We start from the raw sequence: 13,798 nt of genomic DNA, 5'->3' as shown, positions 1-13,798 counted from the left end.
TAGTTTCTATCACACACGTCGAACACTTTTGACCGAGACTGACGTAATCCATAGACTCGGAAATGTTAAAGTTTCTATCACACACACACACACACACACACGCACGCACAGACAGACAAAGTTTATCATCGCATAGGCTACACTTACGTGAGCCAATAAAAGCATGAAATACTTATTGAATACACCAGCTTGAATTATAAGGAACAGGAATTAGATGTGAATGTTACTGGCTGTATGTTATTCAATATGAAATAAGCAGCTGGTGAGTGCCTTGATAACAAGAGGCGAAGCCTTCAAGGCTCACGTAAGAAATCGACAAACAGTAACACAAACTCAATCACTCTGTCACACATACACACACACACAGTAAGCATAGGTGAAACTGTGCAAGAAAGGGAGACCCTGGATCTGCCAATTAGTCTCGGCCCGCTCACAATAACAATGACCGAGACTTTCAGTAATTCCTTTGCGTGACGTCCAACCCTCTTACGTCATAATGTGACGTCTTCAAATAGTTTCTATCACACACGTCAAACACTTTTGACCGAGACGTAATCTTCTTATGCGAGCTTTATCCATAGACTCGGAAATGTTAAAGTTTCTATCACACACACACGCACGCACGCACGCACGCACGCACGCACGCACGCACGCACGCACGCACGCACGCACAGACAGACAAAGTTTATCATCGCATAGGCTACACTTACGTGAGCCAATTAGTTTTACAAGTGTGTTTAGTTACAAGTTACAAGATGTTCTACGTTGATACTATGCTAAAAACGAAGTCATTTGATGTGTAGCGGGAGAGCCCTACTAGCTCAGAGTTGCAGGTACTCAATGACCCCACCTTCCTCCTAGCCACCCCCACCTTTCCTGTAGATACCCCCATCCCCTCCCTTACAGCCAGCCCACAGCGATCACAGAGAGGATACTGAGTCTTTGAGAGGGTATAAAAGAGGCCGGCTCCGCGATATAGTCAATGTTTGTAAAGATTTTAGTCAAGCAGTATGTAAGAAATGTTAAGTCCTTTGTACTGGAAACTTGCATTCTCCCAGTAAGGTCATATATTGTACTACGTTGCAAGCCTCATGAGCAAATTTTTATATTTAGTCAAGTTTTGACTAAATGTTTTAACATCGAGGGGGAATCGAAACGAGGGTCGTGGTGTATGTGTGTGTGTGCGTGCCTGCGTGCGTGTAGAGCGATTCAGACCAAACTACTGGACAGATCTTTATGAAATTTGACATGAGAGTTCCTGGGTATGATATCCCCGAACGTTTTTTTCCTTTTTTTTGGATAAATGTCTTTGATGACGTCATATCCGGCTTTTCGTGAAAGTTGAGGCGGCACTGTCACGCTCTCATTTTTCAACCAAATTGGTTGAAATTTTGGTCAAGTAGTCTTCGACAAAGCCCGGACTTCGGTATTGCATTTCAGCTTGGTAGCTTAAAAATTAATTAATGACTTTGGTCATTAAAAATCTGAAAATTGTAAAAAACAAAATTTTCTAAAAGGATCCAAATTTACGTTCCTCTTATTCTCCATCATTTGCTGATTCCAAAAGCATATAAATATGTTATATTCGGATTAAAAACAAGCTCTGAAAATTAAATATATAAAAATTATTATCAAAATTAAATTTTCCAAATCAATTTAAAAACACTTTCATCTTATTCCTTGTCGGTTCCTGATTCCAAAAACATATAGATATGATATGTTTGGATTAAAAACACGCTCAGAAAGTTAAAACAAAGAGAGGTACAGAAAAGCGTGCTATCCTTCTCAGCGCAAGTACTACCCCGCTCTTCCTGTCAATTTCACTGCCTTTGCCGTGCGCGGTGGACTGACGATGCTACGAGTATACGGTCTTGCTGCGTTGCATTGCGTTCAGTTTCATTCTGTGAGTTCGACAGCTACTTGACTAAATGTTGTATTTTCGCCTTACGCGACTTGTTGATTAGTGCTTTTGTGAACAAGAAACAATTAACAAGTGGCTCTATCCCATCTCCCCCCTTTCCCCGTCGCGATATAACCTTGAATGGTTGAAAACGACGTTAAACACCAAATGAAGAAAAGAGTCTCGTTACTTAGCGTACAACCACCTCATGTCCCAAATTATAGATTCGTATTCTGGGGACACAAATAGAAATTAGCACAGCGAGTCTCGTCAGTCGGCGCTGACTAAGTGCTTGCTCTCTTTCCCTCGTCCCTTTCTCTCTCTCTTACACGCTGCATAAGTGTGTACTCTCTGTCACTTTCATCTGTCTCTGTTTCGTTGTTCGTTTTGTCTCTCAGCGTTGAATTTAAATGCTGTGTGTTCTGCCGCTTGATCGTTGTCTCTCAGCGTTGCATTTAAATGCTGAATGTTTGCATGTTCTTTCCGTCTTTCAGTGTTGAGTATACGTGTTGTTGCCGTGTCTGTCTTGTGTGTGAAACAGAGCAGGAATGAGATAAGCATACATAAGAAAGGAGCCGTAGGTGCTAGTTATTAATCGGAGTTGGGGGTGAACGCTAGGTAAAGTTAAGGATTGTTTGGTGCTTTGTTTGATGGGTTTGTTACTTGCTTTTCATGTATTATAGGTGTAAATACAACCTTGTAACTGTTTCCTATGAGTTATGGTGAACATCACTGTACGTACGAGAGGTGATCGTGAACATACGTGTGTCGGTGAAAGAACGTAAGTGTGCGAGCTTGCTTTGTGCCATGTATTGTGACCTCTGCTTCTCCTTGACGGTTGTCCTGTAAACATGTGTTGTTAAAACTGTACGTGGCAAATTCTAACATTCAAAACACACATCACAATATTTATGTAACACACAGTCTAGATTACTAAGAAACACACAGGGTTTCCTCTGAATACCGAGGTCGGCTAGTATTGTAGGCACATGTATTGAACACAACGCGAGGCATAGACTAAACTGATTGTGCAACTACATTACATAGGGCTAGAGTAAAGGTGAGATAAAGAGTTGCTCTCCTCGGCAATCTTCAGCCTCCCCCTGAGAACAAATAATGAGGATACGGACCCTCTCTAGGGCTCCGGTTACAGTTGATTGGAAATCATGCTTTAAGGGGTGTTACGGAGGGTTTTTCGTGTAAGTGTCTGTGTGTATTTGTTACTACATATCAGAAAATGCATGTTCTACTTTGTTTACCAAATCAACTCCTTCTCATACGCACACGGCACTCATACAAAGTCTTAAACACGTTACTGCCCTTTGCCCTCGAACTTATATTCAAAACATCAACACATAAATACAAATATGTTATCTCTCATGCAGTCAACAAATCTCTTGCATTCACTTGGAAGAATAATAGCTTGAATAACACGTAGGAGACTAACTGTCTCTCGATTGACGAAGTCCTCGTCTTACACAATCCTTCTGTCGATTATGTTTCCTGTTAACACAGTAGGCCCTATCACTTTACGCCCATTTCACATGGTACGTAGTCTCCAGTGGTAATTCACAATTCAGTGACTACTCACATATCAGCGGGTACATTCACTGGAACCATATCACGCCAACGACAAAATACAGCTCGTGGTGATATGGGGTGGGGTTCCACCGGATTCCAGAATTCCTGCGCTGCATACAACCTTGCGCCCACAATCTACCGATCCGTGGCGCCAAGGAGGGGATGCCAGTCTCTTCCCTCTTTCCCACAGCCGAGTGCATCCTTCACTAACACCGGGGTGCTGTGTAATCACAGCATAGAATCACACATGATTCTTCCACAACACGAGTCGCAACATTCGACCTCAATGTTTGGTGAGCAATATTCCGACCAGAAGTGGAGACAATAATATAGACGTCTGTCTTCTCCAGTTGTCAGTAATATTCTACCTTTTACAATCCAACATGGCTACCTCCTGTTAGCAATCTCCTCTCTCATTGGTCAATAATAGCCAATGAAAATATACTTTGCAAAAACAGGTCACCTCATTTTAACAGGTGATATTACAGACACGCAGTCCACTCATGTGAACCAAAAGTATGGCAAGCCAATCTGTACACATTTGTTAAACAATTTTTAGACTGAACTATGTACAAATCCATTTGTTACAAGGGGCAGTGCAGGGGTCACATAATAGTTTGTCTTTCTGTCGCAGATTATGATATAAACAATCAAAAGATTTACACAACTTTCTCACAGATGCCATCACATACCTTTTTTGTTGCAAGCCAAACGAAACTCTATGCGGTTTGTCAGTTTGCATTTCCTGCCAAACTGTAACGAACATTGACCGTGAACACGTTGTGGGTCTGAAGGCTGAAAACCAACATGTTTTATGCATTAGATTGTATTTTACAAGATTTTATGATAAACGTTTTTAAATAATGTGGGTCAAAGTTTTGATGAAAGATCCAAGACCTGTGTTAAAGGACCCCAACAGGCTATTTTTGGTGTCAAAAACGCGTTTATTTGCGTTTTGGCGTGACTTAGGTTAACCAGACATATGCATGCCGTAGGAAATTGTTTTCTCACCTTCCCTCACAGGGTTTAGTTTATTTCGGAATCGTTTAGGCCATAATCCGACGAATTTCGTGGCTGAAGCGAAGCGTTTTTGCGTTCCGATCTGGCGGCCATTGTATCTCGAACGTCCGCGAGAGTACGGAAGTGGTGAATTCTGGGTAAAATTTTCGATGACGTCAGAAGGGGTATTCATAGAAGCAACTTTAGCTGCTGAACCTTACAGTTTTGAGCCTGGGAGTTAAAATCAAGGGTCTGCGCGCCCCGTGATTTGTAATCATTTTTTTTTACAAATCACGTTAATGTTCCCGATATCTTCTTGTCATCCCAATAGTCAAGGCACAAAAACAAAATCCCTTGAGTTTTGGGGTAGCGCGACTCCGTTGATTTTGTTTTCTTTCTCCATATCATTACTAGATTGTCCCGTCGCGTGGAAATTCAGATCACTTCCTCCCAGTGGAAAGCTAGCAGCAACAGAGTCGCGATACCCCACAGTCAAGGGAGATCTTTGGGATTTTTCTTCCTTTTTAGATTTAGTCAAGTTTTGACTAAATGTTTTAACGTAGAGGGGGGAAGCGAGACGAGGGTCGTGGTGTATGTGCGTGTGTGTGTGTGTGTGTGTGTGTCTGTGTGTGTGTGTAGAGCGATTCAGACTAAACTACTGGACCGATCTTTATGAAATTTAACATGAGAGTTCCTGGGTATGAAATCCTCGAATGTTTTTTTCATTTTTTTGATAAATGTCTTTGATGACGTCATATCCGGCTTTTCGTGAAAGTTGAGGCGGCACTGTCACGCCTTCATTTTTCAACCAAATTGGTTGAAATTTTGATCAAGTAATCTTCGACGAAGCCCGGACTTCGGTATTGCATTTCAGCTTGGTGGCTTAAAAACTAATTAATGAGTTTGGTCATTAAAAATCTGAAAATTTTAAAAACAATATGTTTTTTATAAAACGATTAAAATTTACGTTCATCTTATTCTCCATCATTTGCTGATTCCAAAAACATTTAAATATGTTATATTCGGATTAAAAACAAGCTCTGAAAATTAAATATATAAAAATTATTATCAAAATTAAATTTCCCAACTCAATTTAAAAACACTTTCATCTTATTCCTTGTCGGTTCCTGATTCCAAAAACATATAGATATGATATGTTTTGATTAAAAACACGCTCAGAAAGTTAAAACGAAGAGAGGTACAGAAAAGCGTGCTAACCTTCTCAGCGCAACTACTACCCCGCTCTTCTTGTCAATTTCACTGCCTTTGCCGTGAGCGGTGGACTGACGATGCTACGAGTATACGGTCTTGCTGCGTTGCATTGCGTTCAGTTTCATTCTGTGAGTTCGACAGCTACTTGACTAAATGTTGTATTTTCGCCTTACGCGACTTGTCTTTATTGTCCCATCGCTGGGAAATTTGGGTCGCTTCCTTCGAGTGAAAAGCTAGAAACAACAGAGTCGCGCTACCCGAAAGTGGAGTGAATCTATTAGATTTTTTTCTCCATTTCTTTATTGTCCCATCACATTCCACAACTTGGACACATACCAAAACTTGGACACATGACGATATTACCACGTCTTTGACACATACCACAACTTGGACACATACCACATCTTACACGCATACCACAACTTGGACACATACCATAATTTGGACACATTACAATAGCTTGGACACATACCACAACTTGGACACATACCACAACTTGGACACATACCACATCTTGGACACATACCACATATTGGATACATACCACTGCTTAAACACATACCACAACTTGGACACATTCCACATCTTGGACACATACCACATCTTGGACACATACCACATCTTGAACACATACCACAACTTGGACACATACCACAACTTGGACACATACCACATATTGGACACATACCATAACTTGGACACATTACCACATCTTGGACACATTACCACATCTTGGACACATACCACATCTTGGACACATACCACAACTTGGACACATACCACATCTTGGACACATTCCACATCTTGGACACATACCACATCTTGAACACATTCCACATCTTGGACACATACCACAACTTGGACACATACCACAACTTGGACACATACCACATCTTGAACACATTCCACATCTTGGACATATACCACAACATTGCACATATTGGACACATACCACAACTTGGACACATACCACAACTTGGACACATTCCACAACTTGGAAATTTCCACAACTTGGACCACAAACGCGACTCTGTTGCTGCTAACTTTTCACTGGGAGGAAGCGATCCGAATTCCCCAGCGAAGAAGGAAAATAACGAAATGGAAAAAGAAAGAAAAACAAATCTAATGGATCCCTTGACTTTGGGGTAGCGCGACTCTGTTGCTGCTAGCTTTCCACTGGGAGGAAGCGATCCGAATTTCCCAGCGATGGGACAATAGGCTGAATAGAGAAATTTTTTTTTTTATTTTTTTTTTTAACAAATCGCGGATTTAGGTTTGACGTAATTTGTACAATATTTTTTACATTTTTGCAAACCACGGGTTAACAGCTCAGTTGGAGGTTTAATTGGTGCCTGTGTGTAGACATACAGGCTGGGGGAGTGGCTTAGGAGCGAGCAGATAGCTGTATCGTTATTAGCGTCTGTTACTGGAGATCGTTCTTACAGCGGCGTCCGAGTTGAGATGGAAGTGTCCCACCTATTTGGGTTGATAATCGGGGATTAATGTAGAATTGTATCCTCTTAGTCAGGTTTGAGGCACAACGTGTACGAGGAAAAAACATTATCTCTCAAAGGTGGAAGTAAAATGTCTGCCAGACTCAGCAAATAGATCAGGCAGCCCATGATCACTGTTGTGAGTGTATCAATCAATATCAATATGAAGCTTATATAGCGCGTATTCCGTGAGTACAGTTCTTAGCGCTTGTCGAAGAGTTGTCAACACAGGACTAACAAAGAAACTAACATCTACATACGGACACGAACCCTATCACACACTAGCAAACCCTGATAAACATACAACAAACAACTGTTTAACAACAATGTACACATCAATAGCTAGGTCCAAACAAAATAATATTAAGCACAAAGAAAACACCTCTCACAGAGCACAGCACAATAATCTCTTTTGGGGCACAACACATCACGTCGAACATGAAAGTCGCAGCCAGCTACGGGAAGAGTCTTCAACCTACTCTTGAACGCGTCAAGAGAGGGGCTCTGGCGAAGCTCAAGCGGCAGGGAGTTCCAGACGGAGGGGCCCGCGGAGGGAAATGCACGCAGCAGATGCGAGTTTCGAGCGAGGGATGTGAAGGCGGAGTGGGTCAGCAGCAGAACGAAGGGGACGGTCGGAGGGCTGGGTGTACAGGTCCAGGGAGGATTGAAGATACTCAGGAGCAGAGTCGTTGAGACACTTGTAGACCAGAGTGGACAGTTTGTAGGAGATTCGGGTGTTGACAGGGAGCCAGTGCAAGGAGCGAAGTAGGGGGGTGATGTGGTCTCGCTTCGTCTTCCTCAACGTCAGCCTGGCAGCAGCGTTCTGGACTTGTTGTAGGCCATGAATGGATGAGGCGGGGAGGCCAGCCAGAAGGGAGTTGCAGTAGTTGTTCTTGGTTTTCGAGTTGTTGTCAGTGTTATTGTCGTCGTTGTAGTTGTTACCCAGTCGGATAGAAACAAATAAAAACTCAAGCTTGAGTCTCTTTTTTTGCAACTCCGAACATTCGGCAGCAGCACACTCTCTCGGCATGATGTCGGGAGCACGAGCGCATCCACAGCTGCAGCAAAGACGCACACCGAGCGTTGCTACTTTCGCTTCTGGCTCCCCCTGTGAAGTCACAGCCAAGGGCTTGCCGCCGCGGGGAATTTGAAGTCTCGCGTAGCAGACGAATTTGGTCGCTTTTTGAGCATGCATTTTGTGTAAAATTAGACTGATGCAACACAAAACCTGAGATTTACTGATCGGTTTTTGCATCTGTAGATGCTTACCTATATCATTAAATCAACCCCAACTGCTTTATCTGACCTTAAAAAGAGCCTGTTATGGTCCTTTAATCTTGCCGCGGCTGGTTGTCTCTTTATTTTGCCGTGTAGTCTGGAATCCGTCAGGGATGTCCCTTCTCGCTCTTGGCCTTTGTTTTTGGCATGGTGTCATTAGCCATTAAAGGCACAGTAAGCCTCCCGTAAACCATCACAGATACTGTCAGGCTTTTACACACAGTACAAACACCCTTCCATTTGAACGCTCACCGAACGGGAACATCCTAGGTGCCCTACGTAAAGAGCTAGCAATTTTCAAAGAATTAATTTTGCGGATTGTCTAGTGTCAGACAATCGGACGGTGCTTTTTTGCGCTTCTGACCTAACTTTTGAAATCTAAATAATAAATTGACAGCTTGTTACATAAACATTCTTAAATCATAAAAGAAATCTTTTTTCATTAAGACAAGATCAGAACAATACGAAGTTTTGAAAGTTTAAAAAAAGATAGCCCGGAAGCAGGGTCACGCAAGGTCGTGGTTCTTGTAGCAGACGACGCTGCCTGGCGCCAGTTCCTCTGAACCGTTAACCGCCACTGCTCTAGTTTGCAGCCGTTTCAATGTTGCATTTCAGATTCAAAGGTACACAATAACGTGCTATTGCAGATAAGCTTACAGAGATTTGCATTGAAATGACAAACTGGCGGCTAAATTGTGAAAAGAAGGAAACTGGATTACACGGTCACAGGGGTTCACGATGGCTCAGAGATGAACCACGCAAAAATAAATTCATTGAAAATTGCTCGCTCTTTACGGAGGGCACCTAGAATGTTCTCAAGCGGTGAGTGTTTCTTTCTTTCTTTATTTGGTGTTTAACGTCGTTTTCAACCATTCAAGGTTATATCGCGACGGGGAAAGGGGGGAGATGGGATATAGGGGAAAGGGGGGAGATGGGATAGAGCCACTTGTTAATTGTTTCTTGTTCACAAAAGCACTAATCAAAAAATTGCTCCAGGGGCTTGCAACGTAGTACTGTACAATATATGACCTCACTGGGAGAATGCAAGTTTCCAGTACAAAAACATTTCTTACATACTGCTTGACTAAAATCTTTACAAACATTGACTATATTCTATACAAGAAACACTTAACAAGGGTAAAAGGAGAAACAGAACCGTTAGTCGCCTCTTACGACATGCTGGGTAGCATCGGGTAAATTCTTTCTCGTCCCAACCAATATGGGACTCCCCCTAACCCGCGGGGGGTGGTGAGTGTTTAAATGAAATGGTGTTTGTACTGTGTGTAAAAGCCTGACAGTATCTGTGATGGTTTACGGGAGGCTTACTGTGCCTTTAAGATAAAGAATATTAATGGAATTTGAATTGTTTAAATGATAGGTTTTGGTATGATATGTTAAAAAATGCTTTATATGCTGACCATGTAATGTTATTTCTGAAAAGTGAAACAGATTTACGCTCGTAAAACATGGCTTATTGTCGGCTTTGCTCAGCAAGATCTGTATGCATTTACGTGTGCTCGATTGCTTGTGTGTGCCGGTGTAGCACGAGAACATTACTCCCACCAGAATTTTACTCTAGAGTAAAATGTTCGTCGCAACTTTTACTCCCTTTTCGAAATAAATACTCCCCCATAACACGAGAAAATTACTCCCCACGACAGGTGTACTCCGAGTAAAGAGTTCGTACGAAAATTGTACTCCCCTGACGAATAGAAAACGAATAAATTTCAAAATTGTCACACGCCAAGTGGCATTCTACTTCCGTGTCATACCACTATAGCGCCACATTCCGTTTTGGCGCCATCCCGTTTTGGCGCAATCCCATTTCGCCTCCATTCCTATTTCGCAACATTTCACAAGCTGCAATACGTCAGTTTTACTATCGTGTCCTGCCACTAGCGCGATATCCCATTTTGGTGCCATCCCGTTTTGCTGCCGTCCCATTTTGCCCCCATCCCTATTTCGCGACATTTCACAAGCCAAGCGTTATTTTACTATCGTGTTATACCAATAGCGCGACATCCCATTTTGCTGCCATCCTATTGTTCTGTCATTCCACTAGCCAAGCGTCACTTTACTGTTGCATCCTTCAACTAGAGACACATTTCCGTTTGAGCGACATCCCATGTTGGTTTAAACAAGTTTATTGAGTAAATTTCATTGAATATGTGACCCTCCACCACGGAATGAGTCGCATGTCACCTCGCGCGGTTTTGCGCTAGGCTTAATATAAGTCCGGGGGGTGACTGGTAACAATGTGAGGGTCACCTTAGTCACAGGCTTATAACTCGAAAAGTTTTCGCTCTTTTCTAAAACGGTTTTCACCACTGGATAGAGCATAACAAAACTCTTTAGGAAAATGTAAAAATATGAAAATCATGCTAAGGTGACATGCGACTCATTACGTGGTGGAGGGTCACATATTGCCGCATACATAAAATAAGGAACATGGAGCACAACAAGCAAGGCTTATAAGCGTACTCTTAAAAGCAAATGAAATTTGGCGGACGATTGTAATATAACAAGTTTGAAATAATGTCAAAATAATAATGGTGAATTATGGTAGACAATCATATAACAATAAAAGGAACAAAAAACACTATGCTAAACTAACAACAGTACTAACACGCGCTCGCACACTCACTCGCACACACACGCACACAATGACTTCCAAATGGTAGAAAATAGAATATTACCAGAACAGGAACATGTCAACAGTATTGCACATGGTCGTTTCGAACATGGATGAGATAAATGCATTCATTATTCAAAACGTTTGCTTAATAAGATAAAACTGAATAACTGGTCAAATATCAATGCATTTTCGCTGTCTGACTTGTCTCTATTGTCATACAGAAAATCATCAGCGGTTAGCAAATCATAGTTGGACAGTGTTGACAAGGTGACTTCACGTATTTGAAGATATAAGGAGCAATGAAAAATATAGTGCTCCGCATTTTCAACAGGATAACCACAAGTGCATGACGGGTCGGGAATTAAATGTCTGTCAAATAGATCACTATTTAGATTGCTGATCCTCAATCTAAGTCTGCAATGGATAATTTCTGATTTTCGATCAGATGTGTATAGATACGAGGGAACAACAGAATCATCAGAACTAATACGTTTATATATATACGACTTGTGTCTGTCTGTCTGTCTGTGTGTGTGTGTGTTCGCGATGCACGGCCAAAGTTCTCGATGGATCTTTCTTTCTTTATTTGGTGTTTAACGTCGTTTTCAACCACGAAGGGTTATATCGCGACGGGGAAAGGGGGAAAGGGGGATAGAGCCACTTGTCAATTGTTTCTTGTTCACAAAAGCACTAATCAAAAATTTGCTCCAGGGGCTTGCAACGTAGTACAATATATTACCTTACTGGGAGAATGCAAGTTTCCAGTACAAAGGACTTAACATTTCTTACATACTGCTTGAGTAAAATCTTTACAATAATTGACTATATTCTATACAAGAAACACTTAACAAGGGTAAAAAGAGAAACAGATTCCGTTAGTCGCCTCTTACGACATGCTGGCCCGGGAGCATCGGGTAAATTCTTCCCCCTAACCCGCGGGGGGTCTCGATGGATCTGCTTCAAATTTGGTGGGCATATTCAGATAGACCCCGGACACAACCTGGTCGATGAGAATTTTCAACACGTGCTCTCAGCGCGCAGCGCTGAACCGATTTGGGTTTTTCTGTTCATCTTTCTTTCCGTTTCTTTCTTTGGTGTTTAACGTCGTTTTCAACCGTTCAAGGTTATATCGCAACAGGGAAAGGGGGGAGATGGGATAGAGCCACTTGTTAATTGTTTCTTGTTCACTGACAAAAGCACTAATAAAAAAATTGCTCCAGGGGCTTGCAACGTAGTACAATTCTGTTCATCTTCCCAGATCCATTCCCAGTAACTTTTCCTTATCTTCTCCAGTGTTTTGCGTTTATCTCCCTTCCTTCGTGTGGCGTCAATCCATATTCCCGTTACTATTTTAGAAGGTCACTGTCCACAACGCTCAATCCATATTCCCGTTACTATTTTTAGAAGTTTTCCTTCGTGTGGCGTCAATCGCGTACGGTGCGCCACGCACCCGGCGAAGCCGGCGTACGGTGCGCCACTCATCGGCTCTACTTCTTCCCGGCGAAGCCGGCTACCCGGCGAAGCGGGTATTCATCTAGTTTTGAATAACCCAATAGAATCAAGTTGTTTTACAGTATCTGGAAGCTTATTCCACAGGGAAGTTGAAGACAGAAAAAAATTACTTTTTATACAGTTCAGTTCGAGAGTGGGGAGTCTGTCTGTCGAGTGGTCTTCGTCTACGGTAAGGGTTCACAGAAGCAACGAGAGGAGGCAGACGTTCTAGTAAGTATGGTGGCACGCGTGCATTAACTAATTTGAAATACAAAATCAATGTGTCTTTTCCGCCTCTCCTTCAGTGTTGTAAATCCTGATTCATCGTACAATTTTTGGTGACTCGTGCCACGAACTGCACCTATAATAGTTCTAATGGCATCAAGATGCAAGTTTTCTAATAAAGTAGCTAATCTGTCAGAACAATTGTCCCATATGACGTCAGAAAAATCAAAATGGGGAATAATAAAAGATGTATGCATAAGTTCAAGTGCCTTTCGGCTAAGGCGATACTTATAGGACCGAAAACATGAGAGAAGAACACGTACTTTTGATATAATTGACTGAACATGTGATTCCCATTTGCAGTCGCTCAGAATCAGTACACCAAGATGTTTGTGAACGTGGTTTTCTCTCAGAATTGTTCTATCAAGTACACGAGGAAGGGTTTCGGGCATTCTATTTCTTGAAAAGGTCATCAAATCTGTTTTTAAATTATTGAAATTAACTTTCCATTTTTCCGCCCAGTGTGTAATTTTGGCTAAGTCTGTATTTAAGATCTGTGTCCGCGTGTTTGCATCATTTAGAGATAAATAGAAACTGGTATCATCAGCATGTTACCGCCATCCCATGAGTACGTCGTGCAAGACGAACGTTCACCGCAAAATATAAACCCAGGAGTAAAAATCTAGTAACAATTTGGAGAGTAAAAATTTCGTAGAGGGAGTAATGTTTTCGTTCTTTAGGGAGTTCTTTTCTCGTACGAAATTGTTACTCCGGAGTCCATTTTTTGTGGAGTAAAAATGTCGTTTTACGCCGGTAGTAAATTTAGTGTTCATTCTATCCTATCGTTTCGCATCTGATCTCACATATCAGTGCTTTTGTCATATCAATCCATTCAGTAATTGCTGATATACGACGCTTTTTGTCATGGTACCCTTAAAAATGGACGCAAAAACCTCTAGTTTTCCGGGCTACTGCTCATTCGCT

Source organism: Littorina saxatilis, linkage group LG10 (genome assembly GCF_037325665.1).
Source record: "Littorina saxatilis isolate snail1 linkage group LG10, US_GU_Lsax_2.0, whole genome shotgun sequence".
Taxonomy (NCBI): domain Eukaryota; kingdom Metazoa; phylum Mollusca; class Gastropoda; order Littorinimorpha; family Littorinidae; genus Littorina; species Littorina saxatilis.
This window is presented reverse-complemented; position numbering follows the sequence as displayed.